General features: G+C 50.3%; 1 long non-coding RNA gene across 1 annotated transcript; it reads left to right on the top strand.

Annotated features, from left to right (window-relative positions):
• Nucleotides 1-6,104: 6,104 nt before the first annotated feature.
• LOC137842651 (uncharacterized) lies at nt 6,105-14,712 on the top strand. The gene is made up of 3 exons (XR_011089136.1): nt 6,105-8,933; nt 9,158-9,491; nt 9,790-14,712. It is a non-coding gene; the product is annotated as an uncharacterized lncRNA (long non-coding RNA).
• Nucleotides 14,713-21,880: the final 7,168 nt, after the last annotated feature.

The raw sequence follows: 21,880 nt of genomic DNA, 5'->3' as shown, positions 1-21,880 counted from the left end.
CTTTTTTTTTTTTTTTTTTCCCCTGTAGACCAAATGTGGAAAGTTACAAGAGGACAGTGCTAAATGATTTCAGTTGATTTAGCAGTGGTAAAGCAAGTCGTTAGCAAAGTGCTTTATGAAGCCATAAATGTCCTTTCCAAGTCCTTTATGAGATTCCTGGGGAAAATCTGTTTGTCACAGAAGATTATGCACGGCACTGCTCCTCACCTGATGAGCACACGGACGTGAGTAAACACGGGGCTTGTGCACCTCACCCTCACAGTGCTGCTGGTATCAGAAGCTGATGGCAGTGCAAGACCCCGTGCAGCTCCGTTCCCCCAAATGCTGCTGTTTGTGGGTACAACCGCAGGGAATTGCTCTGAGCCCCCTCCAGACCCTTCAAGTGTGAGGTGGTGCTTAATGAGGGTTGGTAACTACTAAGAGCAAGGCCACTGATTACCCGGGAGTTGGATAAAATGCCTGGCAAAGTCACTGAAAAAGCTGTGCAGGCAGAGCCTGTACAGGACTAGGTGAGCAGCCCTATAAAAAATATTCTCTCTCCACTCAAACCTCTGACAGCATTGCATCTTTCTTTCCACTTATGTTCAGAGAAGAAAAATTAAAATTTTGAAAATTCTGAAATTTGAAAATTTTGAAAAATTAAAAGAGAATAAAACCAGAGCATCTCTATCAGGAAGCTGATACAGTTAAAGTCTGGAGCAGATGTTTCTGTAGCCCCACTGTAATGTAAACCAAGGGAAAAAACATGTTGAGAGTAAAGAATACGATGGAGGCAATGACCATGGACTGCCTTGTTCCCTAGAGTCTTATTTAGCTTAGTTTCGGAGGCAATGTACTAAGTGATTTGCTGTTTCCAGCTCACTCTGAGCTGCCAGATCCAGCCCAATAAATAGCAGGCAAGTTTAGCGTACAAACGGCACATTCATAAACTGCAGGTTTGTGTAAGTGCTCCTCCTCCTCCTCCTCATTACAGGGGCTCAACAGGCTGTGCAAAACCATTGAAGAATTTCATACGGTGCTGATCATGTCTAACAACACATCTAGAGATATATTTTGCAGCCTGTACCACTTAGATGCCCGGCATGCTGGGCCTGACCATGAAATGCAGCAGGTGCAGCGTTGTTGCCTCTCATCACCCACAGGTGCAAAGTGACCTGTAATATTTAACAGCCATTCAGCAGGCAAGATTTAACACAGACTTAAAGCACCAGGCCTGTTTTTTTCCCCCTCTCCCTTACATTTGTACGATTTCACTGGCTCCAGTTCAAGCTTCATTAGGAACAGACTATTACGCACAACAGCCGCGGATGTACGGCTCGTAATGAGTGCTGGGGTTTGAAGGCTTCCTCCTACTCTGTGCCAGCGAGCCAACCCTGTAAAGCTGGTACTACATCATATTTTTTTTATTCACTCTCTGTGAACAGTCTTTCTGTGGAAAGAGCCGTGGAGCTGTAGGGTGCTGGGCTGTGCCCATGGACGAGCACGATGTGTGATAATAAACGTTAGGGATTAGGATGAAATCCCAGAAATGCATTACCTCCTGGTAGGCCAAAGGCTGTATGCCCAAGGGTTATAATTGCATTGAACTGGCTATTAGCATTGACAATATCCCTTCCATAACTCTTTTTTCTCCTCCCCATCCAGCAGCTGGCTTCGTGTCGAGTTTCCTTGCTGGCACACGCAGGCACAAGCAGCTCCTCGCTCTGTGCCTCCAGTGGGCATCTTGGCAGCTCGCTGAGGCTCAGCAGTGAAAATCCCACCCTGGAGATGTACTTGTCCTAAATAGAGGAGGCTCAGCATTACCTTCCCATTGCTTCCTTAGGTGCACACATTTACACCTCTGGATTTCTACCAGTGGGTAAGGGGAGAGCCAAGTTGCCCCAAGAGCTTCACCAGTGCCTGCTTTGCACATCTCCTCCTGGTCCCCAACGTTTCTCCTCCATCCTGGCTGCCAGCAGGTGTGCTGATTTGGGGAGAGAAAAGGAGAAAAAAAGTGTCACGTGTACTTTGGGAGACCAAAACTCATACATTTGGGGGAGAGGTGGTAGCTTCCTTCAGGGAAAAATGTTCCCTGAGAGCTATAAAGAGATCTCTTCTCTGTTTTACTCCATGGCAATTACTTCCACGTGGCCAGCAGAAGGAGGATGATCAGTAAATATTTTAGGCTTTCAGTGAGCTCAGTTTATAGCTTGTCTTAGCATCAAGAGGAGAAGTGCAGACCCAGCACTGAAAGGTTTCCTTGCTGGCCTTTGTAATGCAAAACTGATTCCTTTGCGATAAAACGCAGGAGCCCAGAGTCTCTGCACCTGAAATCTCTGCAGAATTTGTTTTAGTAGCTGATGGGGGGGTCAGGTCCCCCTGGCGATGTGGTAGGTAGGAAGACAGTGAAATATCTGGCAATGGAAGCTCCTTTCTGGTCGGAGGTAGCTGCAGGCTGCAGCACCAGAGTGGAACAATGTCCCAGTGCTAATTTAACCAGGATTGCTGATTCCTGCCAGGTCAGTGCAAGAACAGCCACATTTAGCAACCATGAGCTGTTCTGCTATCACTGAACCCACTTTGCCCACTGGAAATTTGTGAGCTCTTGGCTAGAGTGGGGTGGGAGGGGAGCAGCAAGGGGACGACCCCACAGGGCAGCCTGAGCCAGGGCCACGAGCCTTTAATCTCTGGGGATGGCAGCGTGGAGGGATGAGCAGAGCAGATGAGCCTGAGCATGCTGTGGGCTTGTAAAACACCCTCAGGAAAGTGGTAAAATGTGGGCAGGTGCCCACCCTCGTCCAGGGGGTTTGACTCATCTCATCCTCGCAGCGTGGTGTTGGCATGTCCAAGACACGAGGGAGGTTGGAGAAATGCGTGTGAGGACAGACAAGGAGAAAAAAGAAAACTGGAGGAACTTTCTCCCAGCATCAGCACTTCGGGAGCTGTGGGTGAGACATGCAAATGAGATTGATTCATCCTTCTGAGGGGAGTTGGATGCATTTAATTTATTCTTAAGCGTCTCTGTAGCACTTACATAAAGCTGTGTGGATGTGTGCAATACATCCCTTCACCCCAAAACCCCAGGACAGGGAGGTCAGTGAGCAGGTTACAGGGTGTTTTACTGCAAACCCACAGCGTGCCCAGCTCTGCACTCCAGGTCTGGGGGTGCATCTGCTGCTCCCCAGCCCCAGCACTCCTGCGGATGAACACTTTGCTTTGCAGTCCTTTGATCTGTTTTGTGCTACATGGACCTGGATCAGCCCCAGCCTTCCCAACACCTGGAAACTGGCTGCTGCTGATGTGCAGAGCCCCAAGAGGAGACCAGGGAGCAGCTCGGAGATGCTGGGGAGGGAGGGGGTTAAACCACCTTCCTCTGTGCAAAGCCTCCGCAGCTTCTCTCCTCATAGACAAGCCTGAGTCAGGTGTGATGAATAACTTTAACCACTCTTAATTAAGTACCAAGTCATTACCAAGGAGGCTGCAGAAGTCTGGTGGAAGAGAGGAGGTTTAGGATCTTCCTGCACCTTTTGGTTAGTGCAAGCGTTTTGGTCCTTCCCCTCTGAGGCTAGGGTTGTTACCAAAGTATTTTTATTTTTTACTTGGCATTTAGAGAAGGTTGCCATTTCTCTGGGGTCCCTGTATCCAGACTTTGACTTCTTTGGACACACAATCTCATTTTCTAGGGGTCAAGGTGAGGCAGATGTGCTGGATGTGGCTCTGGTAGGGAACATGGGTCGGTGCTCGCTGGCGGTGCTGAGCGCTGTGGGGGGAAGCAGGGGGCGGCAGCAGCTGCTCTACTCCTCTGACTGCACAGGGGATGCGAAACCAAAGCACTACTCCTGCTTCTGGCTGTGAAGCCCTTGCTTTCCATAGCTTTTAATTCTGTGTATGTTTTTACCAAACCAGCGTAATTCCAGCTAGAAAAAGCTGGTGCTGTTTCAGGTGTCCCTGCGAGGGCTCATCGCCCGCTCGTGTTCTGCACGAATCCTGAAGACTTGTTGACAAGATAACCATTTTTTTTTTTTTTAATTTTCTTTTGCTGTGGGGAGGAACAGTTTTCCCTTGTGCAAAATCACAGTCTTGACTCACTCTGCCATGCTTCCTCCTGTTTCTTCCATCTGCTCGTGCTCGGGCAGAGCTGGCAGCGCTGCCTGCCTTTTGCTTCCCCCCTTGGCCACCGCTCGCCCCCGTGCCGCAGCGAGCGCCGAGCGTCCTCCTGTGCCCATCTGCAAGGTCAAGCAAAGGTACCCGACGTCCTGGGGGAGTTTTCTCACCTTCGTACACACACAGCATGCTTTCAGCCAAGGGATTTGGGGTTTGTTTAGGGTTTTATTGCTGGGGTAACTGTGTGCTGCCAGCCTGGGTCCCCCTTTGGCTCCAGGCTCTGGGGCAGGCGTGGGGCTCTGCTGCCTTCTCCCCCCAAGCAGCTGGGTTGTTGAAACGAGCTGAGCCCCTGAGAGGTTGTGGGGATGGGTGCTGGCCCCAGGGGGATCTGCTGGGGGCCAGAAAGAAGCCGGGGGGGCTTGCACCTGAATCTGTCCCTGGGCACCTCCAGCAGCTGCTCCCTGGTGGGGGTGAAACTCAGATTGTGGCAGTGCTGGAGCTGTGCCCTGGCAGCACAGCAATTCCTGGGCTCTGCTGGTCACCCAAAATCCTCTGAACCAGGCCCAGGCAAAGCAATCAAGAAGAAATTAGATTTAACAAATCCATGCTGGGTGTTTTCCTCTTTTGTTCCTCTCTTTGTTTCTGAGCCATTAGCTGATTCATGGGTCACGCTTCTCCACCTTTGCTCTGACACCGCCGAGGCTAACATGAGAGCTTTTAAAAAAGTGAAATATGTGAGACCCGAGTACCTACCTCTCCCTGAGGCTGTGGGCTTAACAAAACCTCTGAATACCGTATAACTCAAGATTAACAGAGCAACAGTGATCAAAGCAGCTGGGGGCAAATTATTTAACCTCAAAGAAAGGCAGGTTTGGGCTGGGCATTGAGGAGAATTCCAGCTGAAAGAGGTGCAGGTGCTGGCAGGGATTGCAGGGGAGGGAAGGATGGGCAGGGCTGGGGTGGCAGCCAAGCTCCCAGCCCTTTCACCTCCCTTATATTAAACCCTAACAGCTCTCTATCCCTCTGTGTATGCAAGGTGAGCAGTCAAGGTGAGAATCCAGCTGGGGTACTGGGGTGAAACTCCAGCTCGGTTGCGCCTGGCCGTGGTGAGCAGAGGCAGGGGCAGCACCACCAACGGGGCAAAATCCTGCCCCAGCCAAGCCCCAGGTCTCTGCCTTTGTGGCTGTGCCACCCTTTTCAGGTGCTCAGCCCCAGATCCTGGTGGTTTTTGCTGTAAAAACCCATCCAAAAGCAGACGAGGGACCAGTCCCCGAGGCCTGAGCTTGATTTAATACTAATCGCTGCAAACATCCAAACTGTGGCTGGGGCTGGCTTTAATTAAAATGACAAAATAGGGGAGCCGTGGGGATGAATTACTGAAGGAAAATGTTATATTTCCCTACAGCTAGTTTAATTAAAAAAAAAAAAAAAGGCATCAGGCATGACGGGCCACCTTTGCTTTGTCAAAAGTGGCACAGGCAGGGCTGGCACGGATACAACTGGCAGTGACACCCCGGGGGGGGACACATCACCCAAACCAGTCCCTGTGTTATTAAACCCTCATTGACAGCTTGGTTCCCCTCCAGTGCATCCACTTGACCAGCCTTGCTGCATTTTTTTCCCTCACTGCCCCTTTATTTGAGCCTGGGGGAGCGTTGGTTTAAGCAAACGACCTCTGAAGATGCTGCGCTTGGCCCCGCTGTCCCTTCCATTTGCATGGGCATGATTTTGATGAGCTGAAGGCTAGAGGCAAGTCTTTAATTTTGGATGGGAGGCGAGGGGGGGGTCCCTGGGTCTGGCTGTGCTGGTGGGTGAGGTGAGGTGGAGATTGGAAGCTCTGCTCCTGCACAGACCCTACAACATCCCAGTAAATGTCTCGTACCCTCTGCACCACCCAGCAGCCCCCCGCTGCCCTCCCTGTGCAAGCAGGTGCATTTTCCAGACCCAAAGCCACCAGGGGCTGGTGGAGCCTTTGTTCTCCCTACTTGCTGGTAGAGCCCCACCGCCTCTTTCCACTTCTTTTTGTTTCCTTTTCCGAGCAGCAAGTGTCTGTGGACAAACAATTCTTGACCTGCAGTTTGACACGCATCCAGCTGAACTCCAGTGCCTGATCTCTCTAGCTCCAGAGACTCCTGCTCTCCTTCTCCTATTAAAAATAGCACTCTCATAGCAAGCTTTTGCTTCTCACCCACCTATTGAGCTCCCAGGGTCACCCGAGCCCTAATTAACCGAGCCCCCATAGCACAGCTCATCTCCTGCTCTCCCCGGCTTTGGCAACCGGAGCACACCACTGCTGCTCGCCTCAGGTCTCTCCTGAAGCCCTAAGGCATTTTGATGTTTATTGTTCGCTGATTTTCATCCACGGTGGTGGCCGAGGAGCTTCATCTGGTGCTTGGATTAAAGAAAACTTCGGCATGAATCTACCAGCACGTCAGATGGCGTGGGGCTCCTCGTGGCTCTTGTACCCCACCAAAGAATGAAATCATCCCCCGTGTCGGTGCACGTGTGTCCGTGCAGATATCCGTGCCTGCAGATCGCTCTGCAACCATGGTTACAGTCTTTTGGGGGCGAGGATGGCTGGGGCAGGCTGTAGGGTTGGCTCTGTGCTTCAAAACACAAAGGGGAACCTGCCAGGGGTGGCCCTGTCCTGCTGGGAAGCTGGTGCTGAGGGCACGGGGCAGCTGCAGGGCTCGTTTTGCACGGAGGGCGAAGCCAGCACCACGTGGAGCAGCAAGGGCTGGGCCACCGGGTGATGCACCACGGGGACGGTGGTGCTGAGCCAGGTCGATAAGGAAGCCCGGCTTCCAAATGGAATTAAATAATTATTCTCACTTTCTTTGACTTCGGGAGGATCCTATTAAAGAAAAGAGCCTGGATTACCGGCTGGCTGACATTTTCCTCTGAGCCTGTCTCCAGATTGGATTTAGCTCTTTTATCTCCTAATCCCCAGAGCTTTTTAATGTAGAAAGTAATGGCATCCAAAGGCAAATTTAATTTTGACGAGTAATCTGACTTCCTTTCCTTTTCTGGAGTCGGGTTTTAATCCTGTTTGCTGTCTGAAGCTGCATTATGTGGATGTATTTAAAATCCTTACTACTCTAAAATCTTCCGTAGAGGGAAAAATATAAAGTGAAACTTTGCCAGCCTGGAAGCAAGGACTAGATTTTTTATCAAACACTTCAAAACATCTCCTGCTTACAGCTGCTGGAATTTTTAAGCCCTGCATTACGCTGAACTTTGCTCTGCGCTTCTGGTAAGAGCACATCAGCAAATACAGGTTTTTTGGTAAAAAAACGAATTCAGTGCCTGGCCCTGCTCCCACTGAAATGTGGGGCTGAGCTGCCCGAGGATGGTGGTAGCAGAGCAGCAGGTTGTCAGCAGCTTGGTTGGGGAAAGTTTCCTTCCTGTTGCTCCATTGCAGGTGTCGGGATTGCTCATATGGTGAAGATTTTGGGTGTCATCCAGACATGTTGTTCATGTCTGGTAGGTTGGGTCCAGAGCAGGGGAGCCCTCAGGGTGATGTCCCTCTGCCACCGGTGTGCTCCAGGGCTGAGGATGCTCCCTGCCGGGCATGTGGAGCAGCATTTGGCATCAAACATTGCAAAAACCCCTCAAACTAAATCACAGACAAGGGGTGCGATAATGGAGCTCCAAAGCTACTCATCTCAGCAGAGAAAATAGAAAATCACATTGTTATTATGTTCCTCCAGCTCTTTTGGTCCCACACAGCCACATCTAGGTGAAGATCAATGCCTGATCGTTGGCTATTTCCGACAGCGACATCACACCCCGTGCCACTGCCCTGCTCTGAGTGTACGGTTTCCCTGAAAATATCAACTGCAAATAGGGTCTTCTCCTCCTGAGAAAATCAGTAGTTATTGACTGGGGACTGTTTTCACTAAAGGCCGTAACACACAGAACGTCCCTGTCGCTCCGCAGCCCCGCAGCTGATGGTTCATTATGCCAGCACGTAAACACCCGGCTCCTGCGGGTGCAAAATGTGCAGCTCGAGGCATTGATGGAATCTCGCTATTAAATAAAAAAATGAGCGTCTATCTCGTTCTAGCCCGGTTAAAAAAAAAAAAAAACTCAGCAGAAGAAGGGATTATGTATAAATACATCTATTTGCAAATGTCAGCTTTGAAATAGGGAGGAAAACGTGCAGCAGGGCTGTGGGCCAGCGGAGGTGGAAATGGATTGGGTTTCACGGGGGCTGCCAAGTGAAACAAGTGGGGGCCCTGCTCTGGGTGCAGGCGTGATGGAGGCAATCAGGGGAGCACAACCCATGGCTCTTGTGCTGATGGCTTCTCTGCAGAAATTTGGCATGTGAGCAGTGTTAAGTAATCAAGGGGCAAAGTGGTGAAACCAATTTCTTTTGCAGTTCCTGTGTTTTCTTTCCCCCTCCTTCCCAAGACACTGATTCACCTCACTCGGGAGCTGTTGGGGGAAAGGGATCCAGGGATGCAGCAGCAGGCTGGCTTGGTCAGGAACTAGGGCAAAACACATGGGAAGGGTTTTTATTTGCAGCTGCTTTTCCCTGCCTGGCTCTGAGCTGTCCGGAATAAGCAGCATTTTCCCAACCCCTTTTTTGACTATGAGCAGCCACACCTTGGCCATACCTCCACCCACATCCCTGCCTGATCATCGACACACACCCCATAACCCTGGCACAGCCATAAACTGGAGGGTCATCATCTTTGTAGCTGGCTGGAAGGGGGTGCTGAGGGATGCCCTGCTTTGAAGCCCTCCCTGCTGCACTGCAAGGTTCTGAACTTTTGTGTCAATAATTATGCTGCGCTCAGAAAATGCGTCTTTCCAGGAAATAAAGATCAGCTCAGCCCAAGCACCATGTAAGCTTCATTTCTTTCACATGGCAGACTATGTGGGCAGGAAATGTTGTCACTCTTTACCCTGTGGATGACTGATTCTGGACCTGACCAAGTGCAAGCAAGCACATCTCCATCTAAATGATCCCGTGAACGATCCAAATGATCTGACACCGAGAAAAAGGAGAGAGGGAAAACTCTCTCCCAGTGTTGCTGGGTGCACCTAACATTTTTCTTCCTGTTTTCAGCAGGGTGTTTCAGGCCAGACTGGGGAAGGCTGCAGATCAATGCACAGGTGATGTCTCTCTAGCAGGTGTTTTGTTACCAATAAGCCAGGTTTGTGCCTTGGGATGATTCACAGCCACACCTGAATCCCTTTTATCAGCAGTGGGCCCAACCCACATCTTTTTGACCCCATTTTTTCCAAAGTTTTTCGAGTATATTTGAGTTCAGCCAACCCAGACCCATAACCAAACAGTCTCCCAGTGTGATGTGTTCATTTACCAATACCTTCGTTAGGCTGTGTCCACAGTCTGGAGGGAAGTGAGGACGTCAGGTTCTGCAGGAGGGATGCAGCTGATGGTACGTACCAGCTTTTTTCCAGTAGTCTGCATAATACTGAAATACTTAAAGCTCATTATAGAAACAACCCTTATTTATATATATTATTATTGTTGTTGTTTTTTGCAATAGATGGTGTTGCCATGAACTTTTTTTTTTAATCACACCTGATTTGTCACATCAAAACTCAAAGCTCCCAAAACACCATTGCAATCCGAACTGTATGCAGGAATATTATGATAGATTTGTGAAGGTGACTTAGGAGAGTGGTAACTAAAATAACAATTCTGCCTTATAGCATCCCAGTTTGTATTCTCAGGAAAGGGAGCGGAGAGGATTTAAGCTATATTAAGATTTCAGCACATCTGCAGCAAGTGAAGAAGCGCTTCCACCAGAAATGTGAATGTCAATCTTGCCGAGGGAAAACACAGAGGAAATAAAGTCTCCTTGATAAAATGGATAGGAAATATAAACTATTTACAAGTGTCATGAGCAGCCTCTTAGGCAAAAACGGAGTGCCAGCCCCATGCTCCCCATCCATCCAGCAGCTGTTTACCATGGGGTGCGTGTGTTTGTGGATGTTTCCTGGTCCAGGTTTACATCGTGGGTCTGTCTGCAATACTTTGTGCCACCCGGCTGCAAACAGCATCCTATTCTTCCAAATATCCTTCCAAAATATCCTATCCAGTGGCAAACCCATCCTGACCGTCTGCATTGCAGGACTCTGGTGAGGCTCTGAGGTTGGAGAGGATGCTGGCTTTAGGGACAGCCGGAGATGGAAGGGAGGCAGCCAGAAAAAAAATACAATTACAGCCAAGCCATATGTCTGTTTTCCCACTTCCCCCCTGTCTTTCGCTCTAATATTAAAGTAATAACAGTGTGTTATGCAGAAGTGAGAGATGCTTCTTGGGACTGGGCTTTTTCCATGTGCAGACCAAAGGGTGATGGGCAAAGCAGAAATGTCGCGGTGCATCTGGGAGCCAGCGACAGGCATCCAACCTCTGCATCCCAGCCTTGCAGGGAGAGCCTCAAAAGGAAGGCAAGCAGCCTGCCTCCCCCTGCCTTGTTATTAATAACCAAAATTTGCATTCATATTAGCCTTCTGTAAAACCCTTCTAAGGACATGCTGAAGTTGGGCTTTACAAATTTCTGCAGGATCCCTTGAGAGCAGCAAAAGCCGTTGAAGAAGCAATATTTGGATGGGAAACTTATGTCCTCCAAGCTGGCAAGTTGTAACACCGACACAGCTCGTTCCTGTAGCTGCAAAGCTCTGCCTGCAAAAGGTGCAGAGCCCCTCCTGCCTTCCCCTCCTCCCCCCCTCGTTATTTAACAACTGGCCGTGATTTACACAGCTCATTAATGCAGCGGTAACACCGACACAGGCGTTCCCAAATAAACCAGAAGGTTTATACTTGACCCGGGCCCTCTGCTCGCTGCAGCTGCCCCAGAGGATTTGAAGAACAGTGATTTGAAGTGATTGCATCGGGTAAGGACGTTACACAATGCAAATACAAGTGGATGCCAGCATTTAATTTTTAAAAACCGCTGCTATGGGAGAGCCTTTGAGGCAGGGACAGCACCAGCCCAGCTCCCTTCACAGCCTCTGCCTCACCCCTGCGGACAGAAAAGCAAAGAGGGACCAGTTTCAAACCAGAAAGGTTTTTTCAGGTGGCCTGGATGGGTTTGCTCCAAACAGTCCCCTTCTCCTTTACCCCGTTGGGGTGTTGCCATCCCAAATGGGGGCAGTGACAATGTGGGGTGTCCCTGTGCTGCTCACCCCCTGGCAGCACAGACAAGCCCTCGGTGTGCTCCCAGCCAGCTTTCCAGCAGCAAACACATAAGGATCAGGAGCAAACGGTAACGGTGATTATTGGTCGCCCTTGGGTGAGGTTTTTATTGCTCTATTTTGGGTATTGCAGAGTGAGGGGAATAAAAGGAGAGGGTTTAAGCTGACGATTACACACTAAATGGCAGTGTTCCTGCTAATGTGCTGAGTGCCTACAAAGAGCTGCTAGTCAAACACCCATAAAGGTTTGCTCTGCTGATGTATATAACCTCCTGCCTTCTGCAAATGGCTTAACTCCATCGGCTCCTTGCTCAGTCCCAGGCAGGTGCTGAAATCCCAGGAGCAGGAGCACGGAGGGCAGAAGCCCAGGAGGGCCCCCTGGGGACAAGGCAAGTCCCTGAGGTCCCCTCTTGTCACCGGGACCACCAGGCTCAGAGGTGACCCGTGGTGAAAGGAAGCCTGTGAGATCAACTCCGGCAGGAGGCAAGCTTGCTGAACACACCAGGGAACGAGGCAGTGAGACTGCTCCTGAATTCTCAGGTGACAAAAATCCCCCCGGGGTACCCTCTGGATGTCTGTGAGAAAATCTTCCCCTCTGCAAAGAGGCTTCCAAAGGCAACAGGATGGGGACAGATCCTCCCGGGACCACAAACAGGTCTGATTCCAGGGATGCAGATTTCATCCTTGCCTTTGCCACCCCAGATGAGATCTGGACCCCAGCAGGAGTGAACCCCCCAAAAGCCAGCACCCCTTTCTGCCCGTCCGACGGCCACCCCCACTAACGGATCCTTCCTACACGTGCCAAGGCCTTCTGTGCTCCAGGCAGCTCTGCTCATCTGAACACCTTCCAAGTATTTACATACAAAAGGAATTATTGCAGTTCCTCTTTCTGGCTCCCCGGGCTACAGGAACCATCTCTGGCTGGGTTGGCAGGCGGCAGCGCTTCCTGGGGAAGCAGGCGAAGCAGCCCCGATGCCTCTGTGCCAGCAACACCCCCGGGATCTCTGGCACCATCCGAGGTGGAGAGGAAGAGAGATTTTAAGGATATTTCATTGGGATTGCAAAAAATAACAAAAACGGGTTAGGTAGAGAAAGACCCAAGTTAAAGCCCCCAGGCTCGCTCCTTTGCTCCCAGTATGAAGGGACTGGTTGGAGCCTGGGATGGTGAAAGGCTTCTCTGACCCGATGTCTGTGCAAGGAGCTGAGACAGAGAGATGTCCCCGCTTCCCCTTGCAACTCTCCAAGCTGTCAGCAGTCCTGGGAGGACACTAACAGGAGGAGAAAAGCAGATCCTGGTGGGTCCCCATGGGGAGCAAGCCTGGGGAGCACAGGGATTGTCTGCAGCAGCTTTTGGCTCGGGCTGGAAGGAAGCACTGAAGGCTTTGTGAAGGTTCAGAGCGAAGTGAGGACATGGAAGCTCTTCTCAAAATGCCCCTGTGGACCTATTAATCGCAATATTGGATCTTTTGTCTTTTCTAGCAGGTTCCTAGCAATAAGCACGCAGCCAGCTTGGCTGAGGGTTTGTTTATTTTCCAGCTAATGGAGCAGCAGGATCAATTCCAGCTAACAAATCTGGGAATATCAGAAAAATGATGTGCAATTCCCTTGGAGAACTTGTGGCGTCCACCTTGTAGGTGGTTATTAGCAGCAGCAGGATTAATGCAGTGATATGGCAGAGGGCTAGGGACGCCTCACAGAAATGGACACAAATCACAGAAAGCCCGTCACTGGCAAAGCAAGAGGAGCATGTTTGCCCTGTTGATTATTACCAGCCACTGACTAGACGGGGAAAATTGTGCTTGGAAACAAGGCAGCGCACATAAAAACCCAGCCACAAACACTCCCTGCAGTAACTCTTCCCGCAGGACTCTGAGTGGTGCCTGAATGGTGCTCATCTGGCACCGCGCTGCAAATGAGTTCAAAACGCGACCGTCCAACCCGAGCAACCAGCACTTGTTACCAACCCCATTACGCTCTAAGTGGCACTTTAGCTTTGCTCCTTGCTCATCCACGCTGGGCTCGGGTTATTGAACACATGGGCTGTGTTGCACGTGGTCCAGCTGGAGCACAAACTGCCAGAAACCTGCGCATCCTTCCCGCTGCCTCTGCCAGTTTTCCCTCACCTCCACCACGACGGACTCGCCAGGAGAATTACGGATGTCGAATTTCTGGTGACTCTCTGTTGGTCGCATCTTTTTGGCCCCACGTACACATGAGCCAACAACCAGTGCTGGTTTGGGGCTGCCCAGCACACCCCACGCTGGGCTCTGGACCCTGTGGGTTTGCGGTTTGGGGTTGTATGGCAGGATCCCAAGCAGCCCACCGCAGCCTCCTGTTGGGTACCTGCAGCCCCCCATGCCCGTCCCTGGGGCAGCACAGCCCCCTCTGCCTGCAGATTGCTGTGCCAGAGGTGGGTTGCATCTCCTGGGGGAGGAAGGGCACAAAATCAGGAAAAGGAGAGGGAGAGAGCAGGCCGAGAACAAGCAAAAAATATTGATATAAAATTCATGGAGTTTTTGTTTTCCAGTGGCTTGTCTGGGCTTTCAGCAGCTTTCTGTGTTCCCTGTGAGCAGGTCACTGCCTGCCGTGCGCAAACTCTTCCCTTTTATCTTCTTGCCTTCTCCCTTATTTTTAAATATGCAAATACATCAGAGGAGCATTTCAAACTCCTGACTACGCACAGATCTGAAGGGCCTTTGAGCTCCTGAAGGCCTGGCTCCAAAAACACAGGGATGCTGTGCGCTCCCTCGGCTGCATCCCCCCTTCCAAACCCTGCGTCCCTGCAGCTCCTGCCCCCCACTTGGCTCCATCTCAGGCAGGGATTTGCAGGAGGAAGGCACCGGGCTGAGGGTGTAGAGGGAATGCAAGGCTTTAACTTGAAAACACGGAGCGTGAGTCATAATTCTCGAGAAACAGAACAAAAAAAGGAGGAAAAAAAAAAAAAAAAAAAAAGATGTGCCAGCTGGGAGGCATGGTGGTTTTGAAAATCTCTGATTGGCTCTGATTGAAGTATTTAGCTGCAGCGGGTCTGCTAGAAAAACCTGAATGAAGGCAAAGAGGTCCTCATTCAGCCAAACACACCCGGCTCTGTGTAACCGGGGATTTAGCGCTATAGAGGGACAAATCCAAGAAATAAAAGGCCAGACAAACTCTGAAATTACAAGTGATTCCTCTGGGAGCAGCCAGTGTTGCATTTTCTCTCTGCATCCAACACCATGGCCAATATTTTTTGATTTACCCCAATGCTAATTATATTCTCTCTTGGGACAGCTTGGGCTGGCACCAGGTATCTCTGCGCCCTGCTGGCCTTTGTGTGCCCCGTCTCTTCCCCAACACCAGGCTTCAAATAGAGTCATTCTTCATTGCACTCTGCTTGTTTGCCACTGGGAACTTGCAAAATGCTAAGTACCCAGGAGGAGCTTTCAGTTCTGACCCGATCCCCGGGCTGACCCACAGTGTACGGCTTAATAAGGCTGGTTTATGTGTGCCTTACCCTAAATCTAAAGGTCAGGGTTCTGGGGGCTGTAAATATTCAGTCTGCACAGATTGGGTCTTTTAAACCTCCTTTTAAATATTTATGACACTGCTTCCATGGCTGCAGGAGAATGTTGTAATAGTATTGTAAAAAAAAAAATAATAATAATAATAATCCTTCTGTATCTAAAAGCTCAGCGTGAGCCATTTTCATATATTATGCATCACTAAGTGCTGTTTATGGCCACATTCAGTGGAGCCTGTGCTGTAACAAGACAGAGTTCACGCATGCAGGGCCATGCAGCACTTCTGTTGCAGCAGGTGCAGCAAACGGGTGCTATTTCAACATGCGAAACGTGATATTTTGCTGAAAAGTGCCAGAGAATTGCAAAACACTGCCTACATCAGCTCCATTAAAAATATTGCATTTTCACGCTGCAGTTCGTTTCGATCACAGCTGTGCCCTGCTGCCTCTTAAAAGCTCTCAGTAAACCCAAGCGTTAATTGTGAGGAGAACATCTGCAAATAAGAGTTGGATGCAATTAACAGACCAGCCAGAGCTGTGGCCATACAGCACCTGTCTTGGTGTCTGGGACTGCCCTGATGCGATGCCATTGCCACCAGAATGGGAATCCAGTCTCTGCAGCTCAAACTCAGGGCCCGTGGGTCCAGCAGGGAGGTCAGCAAAGCGGAAATCGCTTGGAGACTTAATATGCTTCTAATGAAGATTGAGATGGGCTTTTGTCTCCACGCAGAGCTGCACAGTTCAGCCTGACTGATACCTCCTTCTGGATGCTATTGCAGAGTGGCCTTATTACCCTTAGCCCTCTAATTTTCAGAAGTCCTTACAATTCAGGGGAAAGCGCTGTGTCAGCTCCGTTTCCCAGGACTGGTGAACCTGTATCGTGACCTTCATCTCCCACGTGAAGTCATTTTGTGCAGAGCTAGGGGGAGCTCACCAGGTTTTCCCGTCCTGCTTTGAGATTGGCCTGCGAGCTCCAAAGAAGCAGGGGAATGATGGGCAAGGGGATGGATGATGGGCACGCACGAGCATGCATACAGAGCAGGATCTCATAAGCTTCATTTCCTTAGGAAATCAGGTTTAAAATTAAGGCTAATCAGAGTTGAAAAACACTGCAGTTACCCCAAACCAAATGATACTATAATGTACTCAGTATATTACATTCTCAATAGCAAAGCAGCATCTGCTACATAAAATGAAATGTGTGTGTCACCATATGTAGGCAGCATAATGTGGACTCAAATTAAATAAAAACATTTCAGGGTATATGGTCCAATATGCAATCTGGGCCCTGGGAAATGCTGAGATTTACTCTAAAGTTCTTAGCAGTTGGCTAAAACGCTGAACCCAAAACAGTGCAAACTTGTTTTTTTAGCAACATAAGCTGTTGTCTGCACTTCCCTCCCAGCGAGCCAATATCACTTCTGGAAATTCAGGAGTGCATTGTTTTTCTTTCTTTTCTTTTTTTTTTTTTTTTCCCCTATTTGATTCATCTGGGCTTCTTTCATGAGGTTTCTTGCTGCTTTGCAGGAGCTGTGAATTACCTGAGCAAGCAGAGCCCTGAGCAGCAGCATCCGACTGGGGGCTGCACCCAGAGACACCACGGAGCTGCAGGGGGGCACGCACCTGCCAGCCCCATCAAGTCCTCAGCCTGTTATCTGTGTGTCACCAATACATGGAAAGAGGCAAACCGCAAAATGACTCCACTGCCACCTTTTAGAGGAGCCTCTCAGAGAGCAAGTGGCTCCTGAAGAAAGCACGCACAATTTAGTGCTATTTCAGAAGTGAGCTGGCTGCTAAGCTGCATGAGGCTATCTTCCCAGTATGAATCGAGCTCACCAAGCCTCTGACGCCAGCTATTATCCTCCTTGACCCTGCCTGTTGATACAAAACCAGGGCAGATAGTGCTGATTCTCTCCAGGTGTCAGAAACCCTGAGAACACCAGAGGTTTGGCCCCGCTGGGATGGCAAGACAAGTCTGTTGTCACCAAGTGCTCGCCCTCGTGTGGGTTCGAGGCTGCAGGGAAGCTCACGAGCCCTTCAAAGGCTGCTAATGTGGATTTTGTTTTCTTTCCACAAGATTGTATCGGGTACAAAAGAAGAAAACACAAAGCCCTTTATGGTGCTGGGAAGGAAGGTGATGCCCAGCAGTTGTGGCCAGCTGGCTCAGAAAATTGTGCCCTTCAGAGCCTGCTTTGCCTGCCGTGGGGTTTTATCTTCCTCGCTCAAGTCCTTGAATTATTTCAATAATGAAGAGGCCGGGAGAGGCATTGCTCTACTCTTTAAAAGCAGTGAAACAAAATTTCCAACTGTGAGCTTTGGACCGAATTGTCTGATGAGGAAAAAATACAACTGTAAAGGAAAACAAAGGAAAAGGCAGCGCTTCTAAGGGAACTAGCTGTGCAACCACCTGGAAACTTTGGCTACACCTGTAAAAGCTCCAGGAAACCGCCAGGCCACAAAGGCAAAATATCTGCATGTGGTTTGCACCAGGAAAAGGGAATTCAGGACCAATTACAGGACTGCAAGCAGCCTGATCCTGCCTGGGGCAATGCAGCCAGCAGCAGGCTTTGCCTCGGGACCATCTGAGACCTGGTGCAGCGAGGGGACAGGAGTCGGCCCCTCACCGAGATGGGAGGAGTAGGGCTGAGGAAGATCATAGTCATTAGTTTAATTAGGAAGCCCCCCAGGCCGAGGCAGATCCCACACAGACACAGGAGACCCTCCCTGCTGCTACGCTGGCAGCTGAAAGTGCCCGGTACAACCAAGCACCGAGCTCTTTTCCACTTCCCTTCCTACTCTTTGTCTCCTGCACCTCCCCGGTTCTTCAGCTGCTGGATTGTTTTTTGTCTCTGATGTAAAAGGCTGGTTCTTACCATTCCTGATGCACACTGCTGCTTTCTGACCTGTTCTCGCCTGGTCTCCCTGAAGCATTAGTGGATGGATTGAAGTCTGGCAGTGTCTGCTCCTCTACCCGCTTCTGAGCAGGAAGGTGAAGAGCTGCACAGAATGAGAGTTGTTTCCTGAAAATAAAAAAATAAAAAATAATAATAAAAAGCAAGCCATCTTTTCAGATACAGATGTGTAACTGGCATTTCTTTCCTATCCCCTCTGTCCTTTGGGTGCATTTTGAATCCCCGGTGCTGAGACAACAAGTGAAAAGACATGGGATGTGGCCTTGCCTGACCTCAGCTCAGCAGCCCAAGATATCAGGTCCTCAGAGGAGGAGGTAAATCCATGCTATTTGCCTGGAACCAGCTGAAGCTGGCCCAGGGTTGCTTACGGCACTTCAGGGTATGGGCAGATACCAAGGCAGCTTTGCCAGTGTCGGTGTGGACACACACTTTGCAGCTGTGCTGTGAGCAGGCTGCGGCTGTGGAGCATGCAGGAAGGCTTTTGCTGAAGCCTCACATCTCCAGCTGCAACAGGGGGAGGCAGGAGCCCTGTTCCTGCTCGTGGTCCTTCTGACTGAGCCTATGTGGGACCTGGGGGTGTTATCACGGCTCTGAGCTCAACAACTGCTTTTGCCAGGTCTCCTTTCAGAGCTGTCCTCGTCCAAGAGCTGGGAATGGGCACAGCTGCTGCTCATCAGGGTCCCTCAGCTCTGCACCTGGGGTCTGAATGCAAAACCTCCCAGGCAGAATCAGGAGGCACTACGGGGCCACTTTTTGAGCACGTGTTCAGCCAAGGAGCGAAGCAAAGAGCAAACTCACACCTAGGAGGGGTTTGGAAGACCCAGATGAATTCTCCTCCCGTGCATTGACCGAACCGAATGCACAGCATCAGTTTGGTGCCTCTGTTGTCAGCACACAAGGACAGGGGCAGGCAAGATGTTTCTGGACATCAGTAGCACATGGGCACATGTAGGATCATTTCTCAAGATGGGGAAAAAAAAGAATAAACAGCCTGTAAATACTTGTAACCCTGGGGCAACGGAACGTATATCCTGGCAATGTATGTGGGTTTTACTGTTCCATGACAATTTGCTTTGCTATTCATGAAAAAATATGTTGGTGCTGTTACCTTAGCAACTGCCGCATCACGTTATGGTGATGCTCTGCCCGAGGTACATGGAGCCCTGCCTTAAAGGAGCACATCCATCTTTCCTGGTGCCTCTCCCCACAGAAAGGGAGCCCGGCTGAGCCAGCACCCTCGCCAGGGAAACCACAGAAGTCGGTGATGGAGCAGGAGGAAATGCATTAATTTAGGTTTACTGCTTGGACCACAGCACTGTCATGGCCCGGTCATGGCCCGGAGTCACTTTGGACTACATGCTGTATAAAGTTGCAGCAAAAGGGGGTTATTTTCCCCCAGATGGTTCAACTTTGTAAAAAGAAGGAACAGGGCAGCAGGCGGCCACAGGCAGGCTGGATGTGCAGCGTGGAACAGCATCATCCAGCATCTCCACCTGTACTGTCCTTATTAACATCTCCTACAAGAGAGGGCCGATTTTCCAAGAAACAACAGCTTTTGCTTCTTTTTTTATTGATATCAGTAAAAAACACCACCAGAGAAATTCCCCCCCAGACTCTGTAGCTGGGATCCCAAGGCAACTCCTAAGGGAAGAGGAGGAGAAATCCATCACGCAGGCAGTCACGGTGGCATCCCAGCTGCCAGAAGAAAACATCCCGCGTTCATCATTGAGTTTGTCTGCATGAAATGGGCTGTTCAGGAGGATCACACGTGCATGATTTCCTCTGAGGATAGATTGCCTGCTCCTCGAGTATCAGACACTACGGAGCCCTCGCTGCCTGCTGACTGAGTGCTCCCCGAGGGGTCCTTGCAGCGAGTCCGCCCGTCACACACGCTGAAGCCCCATGACAGTGATGCTCGTGCCAGGCATCTCTCCTCTATCCCCTGGCAGCTTTCTGACAAAGGGATCGATACTTTGGGTCTCTTTTGGAAGTCAATTTTATCACTGGCAGCCCTTGTAGACCACCAACAAAACGTCAGCCGAGCCAGAGCCTTGGGAAGGGACAAGATAAATCCAGACTCCCCGAGGGTGCAAGTGGTGAGCAGGGGAGGAGACGGGAATGTTTTACAAATGTACCTACCTAAATGTGTCCGTGGAGCAGTCTCCTTGGGTTTTGTGTCGTTTGGAGCTGTTGTCGAGTGTAGTTTGATTGCATGGCTCAGTGAGGGTATTTATCACCAGGTAGCACAGCCTCTCCTGCCTGCTTTATTTGCAGGGAGAAAGGGCAGCTGGCCCTCCCCGGTGCCCGTCCAAGTCATGCCATCTCCCTTAGAGCCATTACTACTACAATGGAAAATATTAATTTCCCTGTGGCTTTCTGCAGGAAAGGCCCTTTCAGGGAGCAGCAAGCAGCTGGCTTGTCCTCAAGGAGCATTTTGACAGCCACACCTGCACTAAACATTCCCCCTGGCACTCCTGACACCAATATTTCAAGGGAAAGGGCCCAAAAAAAAAAGATGGGGAGGTGCCTTCAGTGAATATATACAAGGGATGTGACAAATGAGTGCGAAATTAGGTCTTTTGAAAAAAATTGTCTGAAATGTGCCTTTCTGTAGGTAACAAAGCATCGCAGAAGCTATTTTCACCCCACCTGGAATAGCCTTCATCCCAGCGGGGAGGAAAAGCCGGATCCTAGCGAGCGAGAGCCACTTGGCTGCACGAGAGGTTTTAAAGAGAGCCGTAACAGCGGGCGAGAGGAGATGGCAGGACCAGGAAAGCTCACAGCAAGGGACACCGCCACTCTTTCAGGAGAAAATAGAAAGTTCTGCGCTTTAGATCCAGATCCCAGCAAAGGGCAGAGAGAAGTAGGCCACGCGAATGAAGAGCCCTCTGCAGAGAAAGCCACGGACGTGGCTCTGCTACGCCTGCAAAGGGACCGAAGCAGCCCAAATCCAGCCCCCAGGGACAGGCAGGAGCTCAGCGGGACACCGGGGCAGTTTCAGCAGCCTCAAGTCAAGACTGGAAGAGGGAAATGTGTGTTTGTCCCCTCCAGATGTTGCTGCCAGCTCAGCCCTCCTGCAGAGCCCAGGACCACGGCCACCCCCTGCCCGCACCATGCCAGCACCCAGGGCAGGGGGGCAGCAGGCTCCAGGGAGCAGAGCACTGGCCAAAATTGTGACTTATCGATCCAGAAGCATTGTAATCTGCTCTCCTGCATTGCACAGCGGTTTCCTTGACTGCACTGTAATTCTGGAGGGGCCGGGATGCCTCTTTGGGTAGGGTTCCTGGCTCCGAGTTAACTGTGCCGAGCAGCGGAGGCACCGTGCCTCCAGCCGGGTGGTTTCACACTCTGATTATCCTCCCCCGAGGGAAAAACAGGGCCTAATTCTAACCAGAATTTTTCCAACTTCCAGTCCACACTGTGGACTCCAGCTTCACCTTTTTCTTTTTCTTTTTTTTTTTTTTTTTTTTTTTTTATCAGATAAAAGAGCCTTCATGTACAGAAAGCTCCCCCCGGGCTGCCTCCTCGCAGCACTGCCTTTAGCTGGTGGGAGAGCTGGAGCTGCTTTAGTCTGGCACCACGGGCAGGTTCTCCATACCCCGAAAAATTCACGGCTCTGAACCTTTTCCAACTTTCTGGAGGTATTTTTCAAAGTCTGGTTAAGGCACCGCAGGAATCAAAGGATCTGGGTTGTTCCCAGGCTCCTGGGCTGTGTCACACCGGGCCCCTTTTTTCCTTTCATTTCTCCTGGTTTCTGTGATTTTCGTCCTGGGAGGGGAGCTCCGAGGGACAGGGCTGGAGGGTGGCTCTGCAGGGCCTCACCCTTGGGAGCCCAGAGCCTAAGTTCTACAACTAGGTTCTTGACATTGATTATGAAAGAGTGTAAAAGAGGAATAAATTAAGACAAATTACACAGCTGATGCTTTTGTCGTTTACCCAGCTGCAAGCCATGACTATTACCATGAAGGTCAATGAAGCTGGGTGTGTATAAAAGCAAAAGAGGGGGAAAAAAAAAAAAAAAAAGCGATGCTGCTTTGGGAGCATGCTGTGGCTTTCTTGGGAAAAATGCCATTTCATAGCATTTTTGGTACCACTTGTCAGTAACTCTCCAGCCTTCCCCTGCCTTGGGCTAGGGCTGACCCAGGCAGGGCATCCTGTTGGGATCCCAGTGGGGGCAGGTGATGCCCGAGGTAAGGTGCCAGGGGAAAATGCG

The sequence above is a fragment of the Anas acuta genome, chromosome 20 (assembly GCF_963932015.1).
Source record: "Anas acuta chromosome 20, bAnaAcu1.1, whole genome shotgun sequence".
NCBI classification, from domain to species: Eukaryota; Metazoa; Chordata; class Aves; order Anseriformes; family Anatidae; genus Anas; species Anas acuta.
Note: the sequence above shows the minus strand (reverse complement) of the source record. Positions and strands in the feature narration are given on the sequence as shown.